The sequence below is a fragment of the Micrasema longulum genome, unplaced genomic scaffold (genome assembly GCF_059751315.1).
Source record: "Micrasema longulum isolate JH-2025_06_02 unplaced genomic scaffold, ASM5975131v1 h1tg000174l, whole genome shotgun sequence".
NCBI classification, from domain to species: domain Eukaryota; kingdom Metazoa; phylum Arthropoda; class Insecta; order Trichoptera; family Brachycentridae; genus Micrasema; species Micrasema longulum.
This window is the reverse complement of record NW_028277379.1, coordinates 2,526-17,410: the sequence shown is the minus strand read 5'-3', so window position 1 is coordinate 17,410 and position 14,885 is coordinate 2,526. Positions and strand designations below refer to the sequence as shown.

Here is a 14,885-nt window from a genome sequence, read left to right as displayed (position 1 = left end):
ATAGAAATAATTAAAATAATTAGGTAAAATTAGGTATATATAAAAAAAAAACATAAATATACATAATATCATAAACAGAGAACACCCCGTTTTCATTTTACATTAATTGGTTTTATAAAAATTCCCTGTTATTAAGTATGTATATTTTTTTTTTTTGCAATAAATGTAGAAATAAATAAATAAATAATAATATCCAGAGAACAATAAGTTTAAAAAGTAAGAGAATCTTGTAACGGAAAACTCCCTCATAGACGTGAAAAATGTCAATGTCCAAATCAATATTGTTCAACATAGAGATCGCCCTTCCAACAGGCATAACCATTGGCAGGTTGGTCCTGTATATTGGAATGTGAAACAGTATATGCTGACGCTGCCTAAGGTAACTATCCGGAACATAAAAGCTAATGCTCCGCATAATTTCAGGGTTGTCAATAATACCGCGCAACAATCGAAAGAAGTGCGTAGTTAAAAACACATTCCTGCTGGTCTTCAAACTGATGTAACCGAGCATACCCTGGAGGAACTCAGTGGGATAAAGCCATGGATAATATTCGCAGTCTCTCATCGCAATTAAATATCTTTTAATTTATCTAAACTTTTGGGATCACGTATATGTATGTTGGTATCTGGAGAAGCCCAAACCTCCAAAAGGCAATTAATAAAAAAAACATGTACTTACAGACTAACAAGTTATTTTTCTGCCTCGTGGTGTAATGGTCAGCGCGTTTGCCTACCATTCAAGAGGTCTCGGGTTCGATTCCCGACATGGTTGATATAAAATATTTATTTGAAAGGGGGTTTTCAAGATAGAATATTTCATAGTTCCTGGACTGGTACTTGAAGTGTAAGACTGATCACCTTACCTTTATGTAACAAAATTGATTGAGTTACGCTGCGATTGGTGTACCAATCCAGTGCCCTATGCACCATTAGGTGCGGAAAAGGAATGATGATGAATATGGTTACTATGAAACATTATCAAATGTCAAATATCATGGTAAGCTGTGCATAATCGCTTATTTTTACGATTAGCCCCTGCTACACTGTAAGTACAAGTGTACATAATATAGATACGTTCTCGCGTATAAGTGTGACTCCGTTTTCATCCCGTGCACTAAACCACCCTTATACAGGGTGGTAGGTAAACATTGGAAATCGTCCACTTAGTAAACTTTTTTTTGCAATCACTGCGAATCGCTGAATATTCGTTTTCCGTCTTCCTAGCTTTGCTTAGTTAACCCAATTATTTAACTTCAATCAATTTGTTTAAAAAATATTTTTTCAATTATTGTATTTATTTTATTCGTACAAATACAGTTATATATAATATGAAGCAATCTACCGATATACCGAATTCGACCGAAATTCTACCGATTTTTAACATTCGTTGTTGAATAAACTTTCCTTTTCCTGTCCGCGCCTAATCATTCATAGGCATTTAGGGTGGCACGATCAGGTTAACGAAGTTAGTCGTAAACTTTATAGCAGGTTGCACTCACTTAAAAGATTACAGAATTTCTTACCCATTAATGTTAAGCAAACGTTAGTCCAGAGCTTACTTCTTCCACTCCTTGACTATGCGGATGTATGCTATCCAGATGCTAACTCTGAATTACTTGATAAGTTAGAACGATTGTATAATATTTGTATTCGTTATGTCTTTGATCTTCGCAAATTTGACCACATAACCGAGTATCGCACGCAACTACACTGGCTCAGTATCAGGCATAGAAGAAACATTTATATTCTATCACTTCTTCACAATATTTTAAATAATCCCACTTCGCCTGTTTATCTGAGAGAGCTCATCCAACCTCTTTCACAACACGGACTATCTCTTCGTTCTAGTAACGAGAGAACCCTTTTAATACCCTGTCATCGCTCTAATTTTCTTGCCTCCTCTTTCACATAGTAGCCGCTCGATTGTGAAATAATCTACCCACTAATGTTAGAGACGCCCCTTCTTTATTTACATTTAAGTCAAGATTGAAATTTCACTATCTAAAAATTTTAATTGTTCCTTTATCCTTCTTCTTTCCTTCCCATCCCCTCTCCTGTCTTCATTGTGTAGTGTTAATTATTTTTTAAATATATTTTACATTTTGTTAATCTTTGTTCTTAATTTTTGAATAAAATTGTAAGATTCAATGCGTCCATGTATATATTTTTTTCTCAAACTGAACGGTTTGGGTAGGTAGGAAGAAATTGCCTTAAGGCAATATGCCCGCCCTTATATGTATATATATTGTATATGTATATAAAGAGTCAAATAAATAAATAAATAAAATGCTGCATAGGAAACTTTATTGTTATACCAATCGCAGCATCATCAGTCTTACGCTTAAAGTGCCGGTCTAGGGACTATGAATTATATTACATATAATAAAATCACAATACAGTAATGGTTTTATCAATAATATTTTGATCAATTGTTAATTTTTTTGACACAAATATAAATTTTTTAGCGAACAATAAATCGCACTCATATCTGCGCACTTAAAGTGACAATAATCACGTTCAAGTGGGCACTTTTTACTTTCATTGCGATTTATTTCAATTTTAAATTGTTTTGAAGTGGCTACGTTTTAACTTCATCGTATGTCTGCTCCCTAATAAGAGCATAAGTGTCCACGAATATCCTCCAAACACCTCTGATGGCTGCCAGCTCGTGTGCATCCTCCCCAGTCAGGTTCGCGTCATGTAGTTCTGATGTGAACTGCCGACGAACAGTCAGCAGCGGACGTTCTAAGGGTGGTTTTCTGAATCTTCTCTACCCCTAGAGAGTGGTTGATTTGGGGATTTTTATTTTTTTGATGTGACGACACTGCGTTATATAATGGCCACACTGGTGATTAAACGTCAAATGATGTATAAAACTGTTATAAAAATGGCATTTAATTATCAGTGTGGCCATTAATGAAGCGAAGTTTAGGTAAAAAAATATTTAAAAATCCCCGAATTAATTACTCTCTAAGATTCGGAATACTACCCCTGGACATCGAGAACATGATGCCTTGAATAGTAGGCAAGCGTGGTTAAGTCTCGCTAGAGGCATCCTTTAAAACCATGCTGTTTATCACAGAAGCCTATTTAAAATCGAAAGATAAATAATGTAATTTGGGTATTGAGCGTCGAATAAAGTTTGACCGTTAAGACAGTACCATCTACCACTTATGATTTGAAAATTCAAAATGATTACATCGCGTGCGTCAAATCATTTGACGTTTGAGATGACATGAAAAAAAGAAAGGTTGCCACTATGAAAAATAAAAACTTTTAATTTATTATCATTGATACATTTTATCCTCAAGTCTTCCTGAAAACACATATCGACACGTCGGTAGAGCCAATCTGGTAATATAAAAAGAGATAGGAGAAATATTAAGTATACCGTCTCGATACATACCGATGAAGATAGCGTTTGAAATCGCCCCGCACAAATCAATTTTAATTTTGGTTTCTGAACATAAATCCTCATTTAGAATAACCAAAAACCATATTTTACCTTTTCGTGTCAACTCGAGATTATAATTGTATTACGATTTATCTTATTTACTTGCTTTCTACGAATTTTATAGAAACGATTTATTTCACGCGGTTTTTGAAATGTATAGGTTCTTCTTTACAGTCTCAGACTAGCTAGAAGTTTCCTGCGTTTAGTCAAAATATACCAACAAATACACCATCCATCTGTAGGGGTAGGCAAAAAGAAAAAAACGCCATTTTATTACGTTTTCGCATACATTCCTACCTTAATGCTTTTTACTATGTTTTTTATTATATTTTCACTGTATACGCATTTTTTTTCTAAAACTGCATTGATTACTGTTTTTACATTTTAACTGTCTTCATCATTATCATCATTCCCTTTTTTACCTAATGGAGAATAGGGCACTGCATTGGTACACCAATCGCAGCGTATCTTGATTTTTTTTTTGTTACATGAAGGTAACATGATCAGTCTTACGCTTACGATGATTAGACAAATGCGCTGACCATTACACCACGAGGCCGAAAAATAACTTGTTAGTCTGTATATATATACAGAGATATATATATATATATAAATATATATATTATTAATTGTCTTTTGGAGGTTGGGGTTATCCAGAGACCAATATACGTATAATGAGTAAGAAACTTGCATAAATATATCTTCTCTTCAAGACCGTCGAAAATAATCTAACCTTCTAGTCTTATTTAAAATTCTCAACTTTTTGATGCGCCTAAAGTACTGGGCTCAATAAAATTGAATATTCCAACTAGAAACCTCAGACAAAACTTACTCTTTCGTACCGATAACTATAGAAATAACTATGGTTTTCATTCCCCTATGCCCAGAATCTTAGGTCTGCTAACAAACATACCAGTCCCGATTTATTTGATATCAATTTTATTTATTCAAATATGTGTACATTACCAAATGGAATATCTTAATTCATACATATAGAAATAATTAAAATAATTAGGTAAAATAAGGTATATATATAAAAAAACACATAAATATACATAATATCATAAACAGAGAACACCCCGTTTTCATTTTACATTAATTGGTTTTTAAAGATTCCCTGTTTTTAAGTATGTATATTTTTTTTGCAATAAATGTATAAATAAATCAATTATAATATCCAGAGAATAATAAGTTTTAAAAGTAAGAGAATCTTGTAAGGGAAAACTCCCTCAGAGACGTGAAAAATGTCAATATCCAAAGTCATATTGGTCCTGTATATTGGAATGTGAAACAGTATGTGCTGACGCTGTCTTAGGTAATTATCCGGAACATAAAAGTTAATGCTCCGCATAATTTCAGGGTTGTCAATAATCTATAATATTATCTATAATACCGCGCAACAATCGAAAGAAGCGCGTTGTTAAATACACAATTCTTCTAGTATTCAAACTGCTGTAACCATGCATACCCTGGAGGAACTCAGTGGGATAAAGCCATGGATAATATCATGTAGAGAAACCGAAGAAATTTCCTCTGAACCCTCTCCACCATAAGAGAGTACTTCAACTCACACGGACCCCGAATCATCGAGCCACTCTCGAGTCTACTTCCCACCAACGAGTTATAAAGAATTCTCAGTACTCGTGTACTACCAAACGTCTACTACGTGTGATAACAAGTTGTCTTCTTTTAAACGATCACTGAATCAAATCCAATTGTAAACACCTCTCTCCCGCTTCCACTCCCACCAAGTCTACTATATACCATTGTGTCTTTCTACCTTCTTTTATAATAATTTTAAATAAATATGTCCTTTAAAATGCCCATGAGGCGTATTTATAAATTAATAAATCCTTATTACTTTTTATTGTATGTTTTTTTACGGGTAAACGGGGTAAATAATCCAAGTCAAAGCAACTTGCCATAAATGTATAATTTTATGTATATGCTATGATAGCTGATAAATAAATGAGATGATAAATGAATAAAATTAATCTATGCAAATTATTATTTTTTCGTGTTATTCATTTTTAAAAATTGTAATGAGTAATTTAAAAACAGAATTATTTCCACAGAAAGTCTATAAAATGCAATCTTCAACAAGCGTTACCCGATAATTGCGGTTTAACCTTACTTTTTTATTTATGCCCTACCCTGTACCTGTCCATCGCGAAAACAGCTTGGCGCTTTCCACATACGATAGAAAGGTGTCTAATGGAATCCTATTACACTTGGTGGGATTGGGACAAAGGCCACAGCTGTTGTGGAACTCAATACAGTTGACGCTTTCCTTGTAGGATCGGGAATACAGTTTAACACTTCCTGGAAAATCTAATAACATTTGTGAGTTTGTTTGTAAACTTATGTAGTTTATTGATAATGAGGAATTTCAGTGGTTTTTTAGTTTCAGTGGTTCAGGACGAGAGCAAAACACTATTTTTATTGCGTTAAAGTGAAATGGATATAATGACAAACGAACGAAATTACGAAACGAAATTGTGACAGAATAAGCCAACGGTTTTGTTTGTTGCATGCATGGTTGCTATACAGGTTTATCTAATATGAGTTTTTTTTGTTTCATTTTATTAAAACAATCCCCTGTACATAATAATATTTTTTTACATAATTATTATCAAATAGTTCTAAATAAAGGGGTGTTTTCTTATTTTTGTTTCGTTCCCGCAAAAGTGTCATTAAATACCAATACATTCATCTCTATTTTTGTGTTTGTTCTTGAAATTGATGACCGTAATTCTCTATATACCTGTGTGCGTATATCGTTAAATACTCGTATATCATGGAAATACGATAACCAAATTCCATTTTAATTATTCAGTTAAATGAAAAATGCGTTGTTGCTTAAGAATCTCTGTGTGCTTAAATAGAGATAGGATGTTATAATAGGAAAATTGGAAACGAGTCAATCTTAAACTGAATCTATGCATGATTTTATTTTGAAAAATACAAACATTTTTTGTAATTAAATGGGAAAACTCGATAAAGAACGAGCGTGGAATTTAAATTTTAAAGGTATAAGTATTTAAATGATTAAGGTAATCCAATTTTATTCAGAGTTAAAAATAAGTAATCTGCCAGGTAAATATCTATGCGACCCTCGGTGCAACGTGAAACAGTGTGTATTCAAAAATTGCGATTGTGTGCGTTAGTATTCTGGAACCATTTTGACGAAATTTGTTTTCCCACGACCGGGCGATGTCCTCTTTATTGATTATTGAATTATACCAAAAAAATCCTTTTTAACTATCGTAATATCAGAGCTAAGATTTTTTTAAGTTTTTTATTTCTGAAAAAACTTCGCGTGTGACGTCAGAGGTTCTCTTCCGCTTGTTCTCGATCAGTTCTGCCAAATGGTTCATTGACGGCAAGCAAACCGAAAATCTTCCATAACTTTCTTATCATTGGTTGATTCAAATGACGTCGTTCAAAGAAGTTCGTTTTTATTAAAATATTTTTATTATTTTTTCGTACATTTTCAAGAAACTTTGCTTTACAATTTAAAGTTCTAATGTTCACCGCGCGCAAGAAAACATTTATTGTATCCAATTTCACTTAGGGTTGAAGTTCCTCATTGTATCTCTACTTGATTTTCTCATTCTCGAACTAATATATATGGTATCGCTTATATGGATATTGTATGGATAGAATTTTACTAAAATTTTATATAATTAGAAACGGAGAACTGAATCCCAACCGCCTGTGCGCTCTGTAGCTGCAAGACGTATTGGAATATATGGCCATATTACAAACACGAATGGTTGCAACTGTATATACGTGTGTCAGAATAGCCCATGTCCATTATAGTAATTTTAAACATTTTAAAATTTCCTAACTCCGATGTCCTCCATCAAAAGATAATTTCCATAATCATGCATGTATCATCGCTTATTTAAAGGTTATTAACTTCAAGAATTAAATCAAGTCATAGTGGAAGGATTGTTAGCAGGTAGGTTCTACGTTTGACAATTTCAACACCAAGGGTTAGCACCACTACTTCTCTTTGATGGGAAAGGATGTCACAAAATATTAATAGAGTTTACACTCAGAGACATTGGTCTCCCTGGAAAATACATCACATTTGATTTACCAACCCTTCTGACTTAAATCAGTAGATGGAAGAATTAAAGAAGTGTAGATGTTCAAACTTAGGCGAAATAGTGAATGTGTAGAACTAGGTTGTTGGGGGTTGGAGCTCCTACCCTAGTTAGAGATTGAGAGAAGACAAGAGGTTGCTGTTTGAATGCGTATTTATTACACGGCGAATAATTAATTAATGAAGTCGCTCTAGTGTTACGGAATGAAGAGTTGAAGAGACTGCACTTGAAGTACATGGTGGAACTGTGTGACTTCGTTGAACTGGACTGACTGAACTGAACTTCGTCCTGTGGTCTCTTTATAAGCCAGGTTCCTTTATTGTTAGTTTTTTTGTCCATGGTAGGGACGATGTAAATGTACTGCAGGACGGAGATCTCGTCTTTATGTGCAATACTGTTAGAGTTGCATAATTCGTTGCATTGGATTCTATAGAAAATGATGACATTGCTTCATCGCTCATCGCACTCTTCCAGGTGAAATATTTTGTCACATGTATGTCATCGATAATGGACTATGAACCCCACAAATTTTATGCACTGTGTAAAATTGCCACTTAAACCGACCAACGACAAGTCATAAGCCCTGTAAATGCCAATATATTTCAAATAAGCTTTGAAACATTTTCAGTTTCAATTACAATCAAATTTTAATTTCAATTGCCTGATAGCGATGTTTGGCTGAATTGTTTACGATTTTTTGCCTTTTGTTTTGTACTTAAATAGAATTTTCCAGGTAAACCCATTCCAATAGCCATTTCATTTATTTCAAATTTCCACTTCTCAGACATTCCAACAGTTTTCCATCGGAATTCCCACATTTCCCATCGAATGTGATTGGAATGTGCACACTTTGTAATTGGTTTTCGCCCAAACCTTTTAAAAGACAACAACCTTCCTTTTTCCTCACTACCCAAAGCTATTATCAATACAAAAAGGAACCTCTTTCCTGTTTTATAAGAACTTACGAGTAACTGTCGAATGTAAGATTTTCGTTTTATCTTAATAAGATACATTATTTTAACAAAAGTGTTTTCTTTAGAAATGAAGAGAACAATTTCTTTTTTTTTGTTAAATAAACTGTTGTTTTTTACTAAATATTATTAAATTTGTGTAAGTAATTACTTACCAACTTTTCTTTGTTGTTTTTTTCTTTGTATCTATTTATTTTATATCCGTAAATTAGTTTCACTGCCAAAATACGACGTTTATTATCAAAAATAATTGTAAGTGTTATTTTTTTGCAACAAACCATCACGCAGTTTTCTCATAAGAGTAGGCAGAGAGCATTCAATCTTTGTATAAAGATCTCGCTTACTATTCATTCATACATCTTCTCATGCACACGCGCCGATTTACCGACTGTTAACATGTCCATCTTTAAGTATTTGTTGGATTTGGTCATGCCATGTATTTCTCGGTCTTCCTCTATTTCTGCATCCACTAACATTCGCACTGTAAATATTTTGGCCGTTTTTTCGCTGTCCATTCGTTCTACATGTCCAAATCAACTCCTCTCTTGATTTTGTTGAAAATGCTTATCTCAGCCTTACATAATGTACTTACGGATCTCAACATTTGTGCACATATCGTACATAATTTTACCACACATTCGCATGAGATCGCATTTCGACAGCATTCAGCCTACTTTCATCCCTGTTTTTTCAAGTCCATACTTCAGTCCCATACATCAGGGTCGGGACACGACTCCATCGTGAACTGCTAATGTTGCCTCATGCGACAAACATTTATTTGCCAAGTTTGATTTAAGTGCATCGTTCACTCTGTTCCCGGCACTCACCCTCCTTTTAAAATCTTTCTCAGTCATTTCAACCCTAGTTAACACACTTTTATACATAAGAATGTATATTTTCTTGCGATACAAAAAACAAGGTTTTTAAAATCATATACTCGTACGATACATTTTTAGTATCAAGTAGACAGTTAAATCTGTAGTCGGGTAAAACGCACGAAAAATGGCGAAATCATACGAATCCGCCATTTTAAAACTAATGTTTTTTTTTTAAATCGCGCAATAATAAAAAAGAAAAAAACATAAATTAACAATATTTTGAGTTTGTCCAAATTTTTGTAGACAAGGACTGGATTCAACTCCTTGGGGAGCTGTTTATATTAACATATTACAACAGAGATGAAGAACATTTAAGAGAAGGTAATATAGAAGTCCAGGCATCTACAGGGCTTATGACCTGTCAATGGCTGGTTTAAGTGGCCACTTTACACACTGTGTAACATTCACTATTCTGCCTATATTTGAACATTTATATTCCTTCAATTCTTTCATCTGTTGATGTTTGTGAAGTTAAAGAGCTGAAACCTTTATTTATGCGGGTGAGATTCATCCAATTGAATTATTTCACCTACATACTAGGCAACGCCTGAAAATATTATTTTTTCAATTTCTATACTTCTTCATGGACCAGGTAATTTGGCCAGGTAACCAGGTAAACCTGGTCCATAATCATTGAGTAGAAGTGAAAAAAATATGTTACACGATAAAGCATTTGATGTAACTAATGACTGTCTGTACATATTTCGACATTTTATGAGTAGTTTCGGCCATTTTGAAGCAATTAGTTTAAAAAATGACCCCTAGGATTCAGTTTTGCGTTAAGCTTACTTCTCCTTTACAAACCGCAATATTGTAATTATTATGATAGCAAATAAGTTTTTTTTTCTAAATTTTTATGGTTTGATTATTTTATTTGTTTTTTATTTATTAAGGAAAAACAACAGTTGTTATATAAGAATACAAAATATAAAAAATGGTGCATACTCGTATATCCAGTTAAAGTTTTTCACAAATATAATGAGGGAACATGTTACACAGTAAAGAGAAAAATAATATATTATTTTTTGATTTATGATTTTGATTTGTTTTTGCACCACAACAGGCTAGAAGGCCCAATTACAGTGTTGAATTACATCACAAAACACCCAGGCTTAAGAAAAATCACATTTAATTTATGTATTCTTACCGGGAATCGAACCCGGAACCTTCCGTACGTGAGTCAAGTGTCTTGACAACTGCACTACGGAGGCCGCCAAGAAAAAAAGAAGAAGGTTAAGGGATGAGGAAATAGAGTGGAGGAGTGGAGGAGAGGGATTTTCATAATATAGTTAACCAATTCAGCATTTTGATATTATAATAAAATAAACATAAATAAAGGAACATAAACTTATTACACACTGACAAATGTTTCATTTTACAGTGTTTTAAAAAGTTTTATTTTTTATAATCCAAGTGTTTCATATATTTTTACAAATTAATCGTATTGAAAAAATAACAACTGTTTATATTGCCGTTCCCTGGTTGTAAAATTTTGTATTACTTCATTTTTCAAGAGTTATATAAAAATACATAATCGTTTTCAAGCTCTAAATAACATAATGCAAAAACTAAAAGTTCGGAAACCTAATTAAATCTGAGTTTAAGGATCAAAGGTTAAATCTTAATAATATTAACGTAATATCATATTTTAATTTAGTTTTTATAGTTACTTTGTTCATTTAGGCAGAAAATTTATATCGGATTTTATATAAGCAAGCAATTTTACTCTGCGTAGGATACATAATTTATTTATTATATTAAAAAACCTAAAAGACTTATTTGTGAAACCAAATTTATTTTGTGGAACTTAAATTGAATTTTCTTTCTCATGTTGTGTTAGATGACTCTCAACCTCTCAGCCTATTAACCTATCTCTTAGCATTACTTGTTAAGGAAATAATCACCAGATATATTCCCGCAATCTCGAGACTCAAAGCAGTCGCGTTTTGGAGTATTTATGGGACAAAGTAATCCACTTGTTTACTGAGAATTATTTATGAAGCAAAGTTGAACATAATAAATAATTCTGCTTCGCAGAAAGCTTCATTCCGCTTATATACCTTATAGAAAAAATAAGTGATGAATAAATGTATTGAATTAAACGCTTTGTTTTAAGACCACCTGAATTTTTTTGGAAGAACTACTAGTTTCGGAAAGCACAGATCCTTCCATCTGCAGGTGTTATTATGAACTAATAGTGACTGACCGAAGTTTCAGTTTCGGCCCAAAATACGAAACTACGGCTCAGCCAAATCCTGCGGTCGGTATAAGTCGGATTACGTTCGGCTGTACTCGGGTGAATCTTAAGCTATGGTTTCCTAAGACAGCGGTACCGTCACAAAGCGGCCGTCACGGGACGGCGGATGACGTCATTAAAACGTTGACTATGTAAATCAATGGCGCTGGTTTCCTAGAGAGCGTTGACCGTGAACGTAACGTCGAAGCAACGGTGCCGCCATTTGCAGGACGGCCGTCACAGCGGTGAGAACTGTTTTCGAACGGTTTTTGTCGCGAAGCGGTGACCGTTTGGCTGTCAAAATGAGTGCAAACGTGGTGCGGAATGTTGAAAATGTCGAAATATTGATTAATTTTGTAAAAATCATGACGATTTATGTAATGGAAGGGCAAAGACTATTAAAAAGTCGAGTTGAAACAAAGTTCGTGAAGAAATATCGGGACAACGCTTGAAATATCAGGTATGTACTAAAATGTAAATAACAATAGAATCATATAAAAATAACAGAGCAAATGTTTATAAGCTACAAGAAAAAAGCTAAGCATCTATCATAATGTTATTTTTCTAATTCCAAACATGTATTATAACATTGTTTATACGTAATAGATTCCAAGGAATCCTAACCTATTTATTGTGTCTGCAGATAATTGGTTGAATTCTATATTAAAATTTCGTAAGGTATCCAAAGTAAAATGCTTTTATTGGATTCAATTATCCTTTTATTTTTTTTATTTACAAGGGTGTAAAATGTGACGCATTTTGTCTTGTAAGGACATTATCAAACTTTTTATTAGGTTACCTTACCAAATCCTAACCTATTTTGAAGTTGACATTTTATGAAATAACACACAACATTTCAGATTAAAAGTCACATGGGTGTGATTTAAAATAAGGAGTTCTCCATGAATATTAAAGAGCCAAGAAAAATGCCTGGAACATAATCTTAACAGAGTTAGTTTGATGAATTTTAAATAAAATATGCCCTTTGAACATGAAATGAATACAACAAATTTGTCGATGGATACAAATAAGTATACCAATGTAATTCTTGTATGAACATTACTATAATATTTTTTCTGCATTAATTATTACATTTATTTATTCTAGAAAGCTACAAACACCAAAGAGTAGTCACCAATATAAACAATTTTATGTTACAACTGAGAGGGAAAACATTTTTGAGAAGGGAATACTGAATTTGCGTCGTAGGTGAATTGGTTCAGGCGAATAAATCTGACCCAAATGATAAAAGTTTCAGCTCTTTTACTTCACAAAAGAAAACAGATGGAAGAGTTGAGGAAATGTGATGTTAAAACATAGGCAGAATGGAGAATGTTGCAATGTGTAAAATGCCTACTTAAACCAGCCTATGACAGAGCATAAGCCCTGTAAGTGCCTAGACTTCCATATTCCCTTCTCGAAAATGTTTTCCCTCTCTGTTGCAACAAATTTAGAACTAGATAACTCCCTAGGGAGGAAATCCAGCCTGTCTGCAAACATTTGGACATACTCAAAACATTGTTTTTAATGAGTAAACTTATGGCACAGAAAAACGATTAAATGTAGACATACTTGGGACTTATTAATACATTTGCTCCAGGATTCTTATCACCGAATTCAATTAAATAATATGGTATGTAAATGAGCTCCCATTTATATTTGAGACAAGTTCAAACTAGTTTTATAGCAACTCCATAAACACCAGTAATAAGTTCTTATTTAGATACATAAGGTTGGTTGCAATAACTTTCCTGTATATTTATTGTGAATTTTATTTTCAGAATAAGTACATACTACAAAATTATTTTCACCCAAGTGCAGATCAAGATACGAGTAGTGAGAGGGTAGATACTCTCCCGATAGTACTACTAGATTTGCTGTGCGAGTCGAACTCAAATGTTTGCCAGCAGAAATTACTAGGCTCCCGAGCGATTTCTTCACTGCCTCAACATGCAAGGACAAGGGGACATTCGTCAACGACCTACGACTCAGACTCGCAGACATCAGACAAACACCAGGCATCCACCACAGTCCAAAGAAAACCTTTATCCACAAAGAACTTCTCAACACGAGCCACGTATTTATATTTACTGACTGCCACAGAAGACCATTCCAGAACGCCATACAATGTAGAACAGACGGGAGACAAGACTTTCTGAAATCTACCTTCACTATTGTGATGGAAAAATCCAATGACACCATACCCACAGCAGTACTTACTTCGGACTCACCAGATCCACCTCCAGGAAGGCAGACACTCCCCTGAAATGAACACTTCCCAGAATAATACTGATCATAAAAACAAAAATGTACTAATAAATATGAGCAAACTATTTTTACCTGGATGCAAATTATGTTTTAAATACCTCTTATGAATGTACACATTATTGTAATTCCATTTTGTATTATAATTTTATATGTATTCTTCTCCGTTTTTTAGATCATGAGAAATGTAGTTTATACTCACATAATATATTTTCTATTACATAATATTTATGTAAATTTAGGATTATAATGAAAAATCCTCAAGTATGCTATACTAAAATGATTTCGTGTTTAGCATTAGGTCTTATACTCATATATATACATATAACTCATAAAATATTAGTTCTTTATACAAATATGAACCAAACTTTTCTTCTTTAAATATCTCTTTGTAAAAAGAGATATTTAAAGAAAAAAAGACAATAAATTTAAGTTAATTTAAAAAACATCTTAAAAAAATAATAACATATTATGGTAAAAAAAGCAATATATTATTTTTAAATGCTATTCTAAAAGTAATTCAAATAAGTTTAAAAATATAAAACCAGCAGTGAAAAAAGAAAGAATAAAAGTCTTTCAAGTGAAATGTAAAAGAGCATCAGAAATTCAAATATATTAAAAAAATATTTTGTACTTTCTCCAGCCTGTCAATATAAGTAATGTATTGTGGATTCCAAATTATGGATGCAAATTCTAGGTGAGTACTTACATAGCTATAATAGAGTAATAATGAATTGATTACAATGTCTGCTTTGTAATGACAAATGTATTCTTTATGTCTGTTGTTACTATGTAAAATACTATATTATATTTTGACAGACTAATAAAATGAATTTAATTATGATTCAAAGAGGTTGGATATATACTTGTATGATAGGGAGCAGATGATATTCCTAAAGAGTTAAATGTTATACAATACTGTGTTGTGGGGTACATAAATTATTAGTTAAACGCTGAAGACATTTTGGT

General features: G+C 33.0%; 1 long non-coding RNA gene across 1 annotated transcript; it reads left to right on the top strand.

The window, feature by feature from the left end:
- Positions 1-11,915: 11,915 nt before the first annotated feature.
- Positions 11,916-14,362, top strand: LOC148283962 (uncharacterized). Its single transcript, XR_015825458.1, has 3 exons — positions 11,916-12,111; positions 12,512-12,602; positions 13,433-14,362. It is a non-coding gene; the product is annotated as an uncharacterized LOC148283962 (long non-coding RNA).
- Positions 14,363-14,885: the final 523 nt, after the last annotated feature.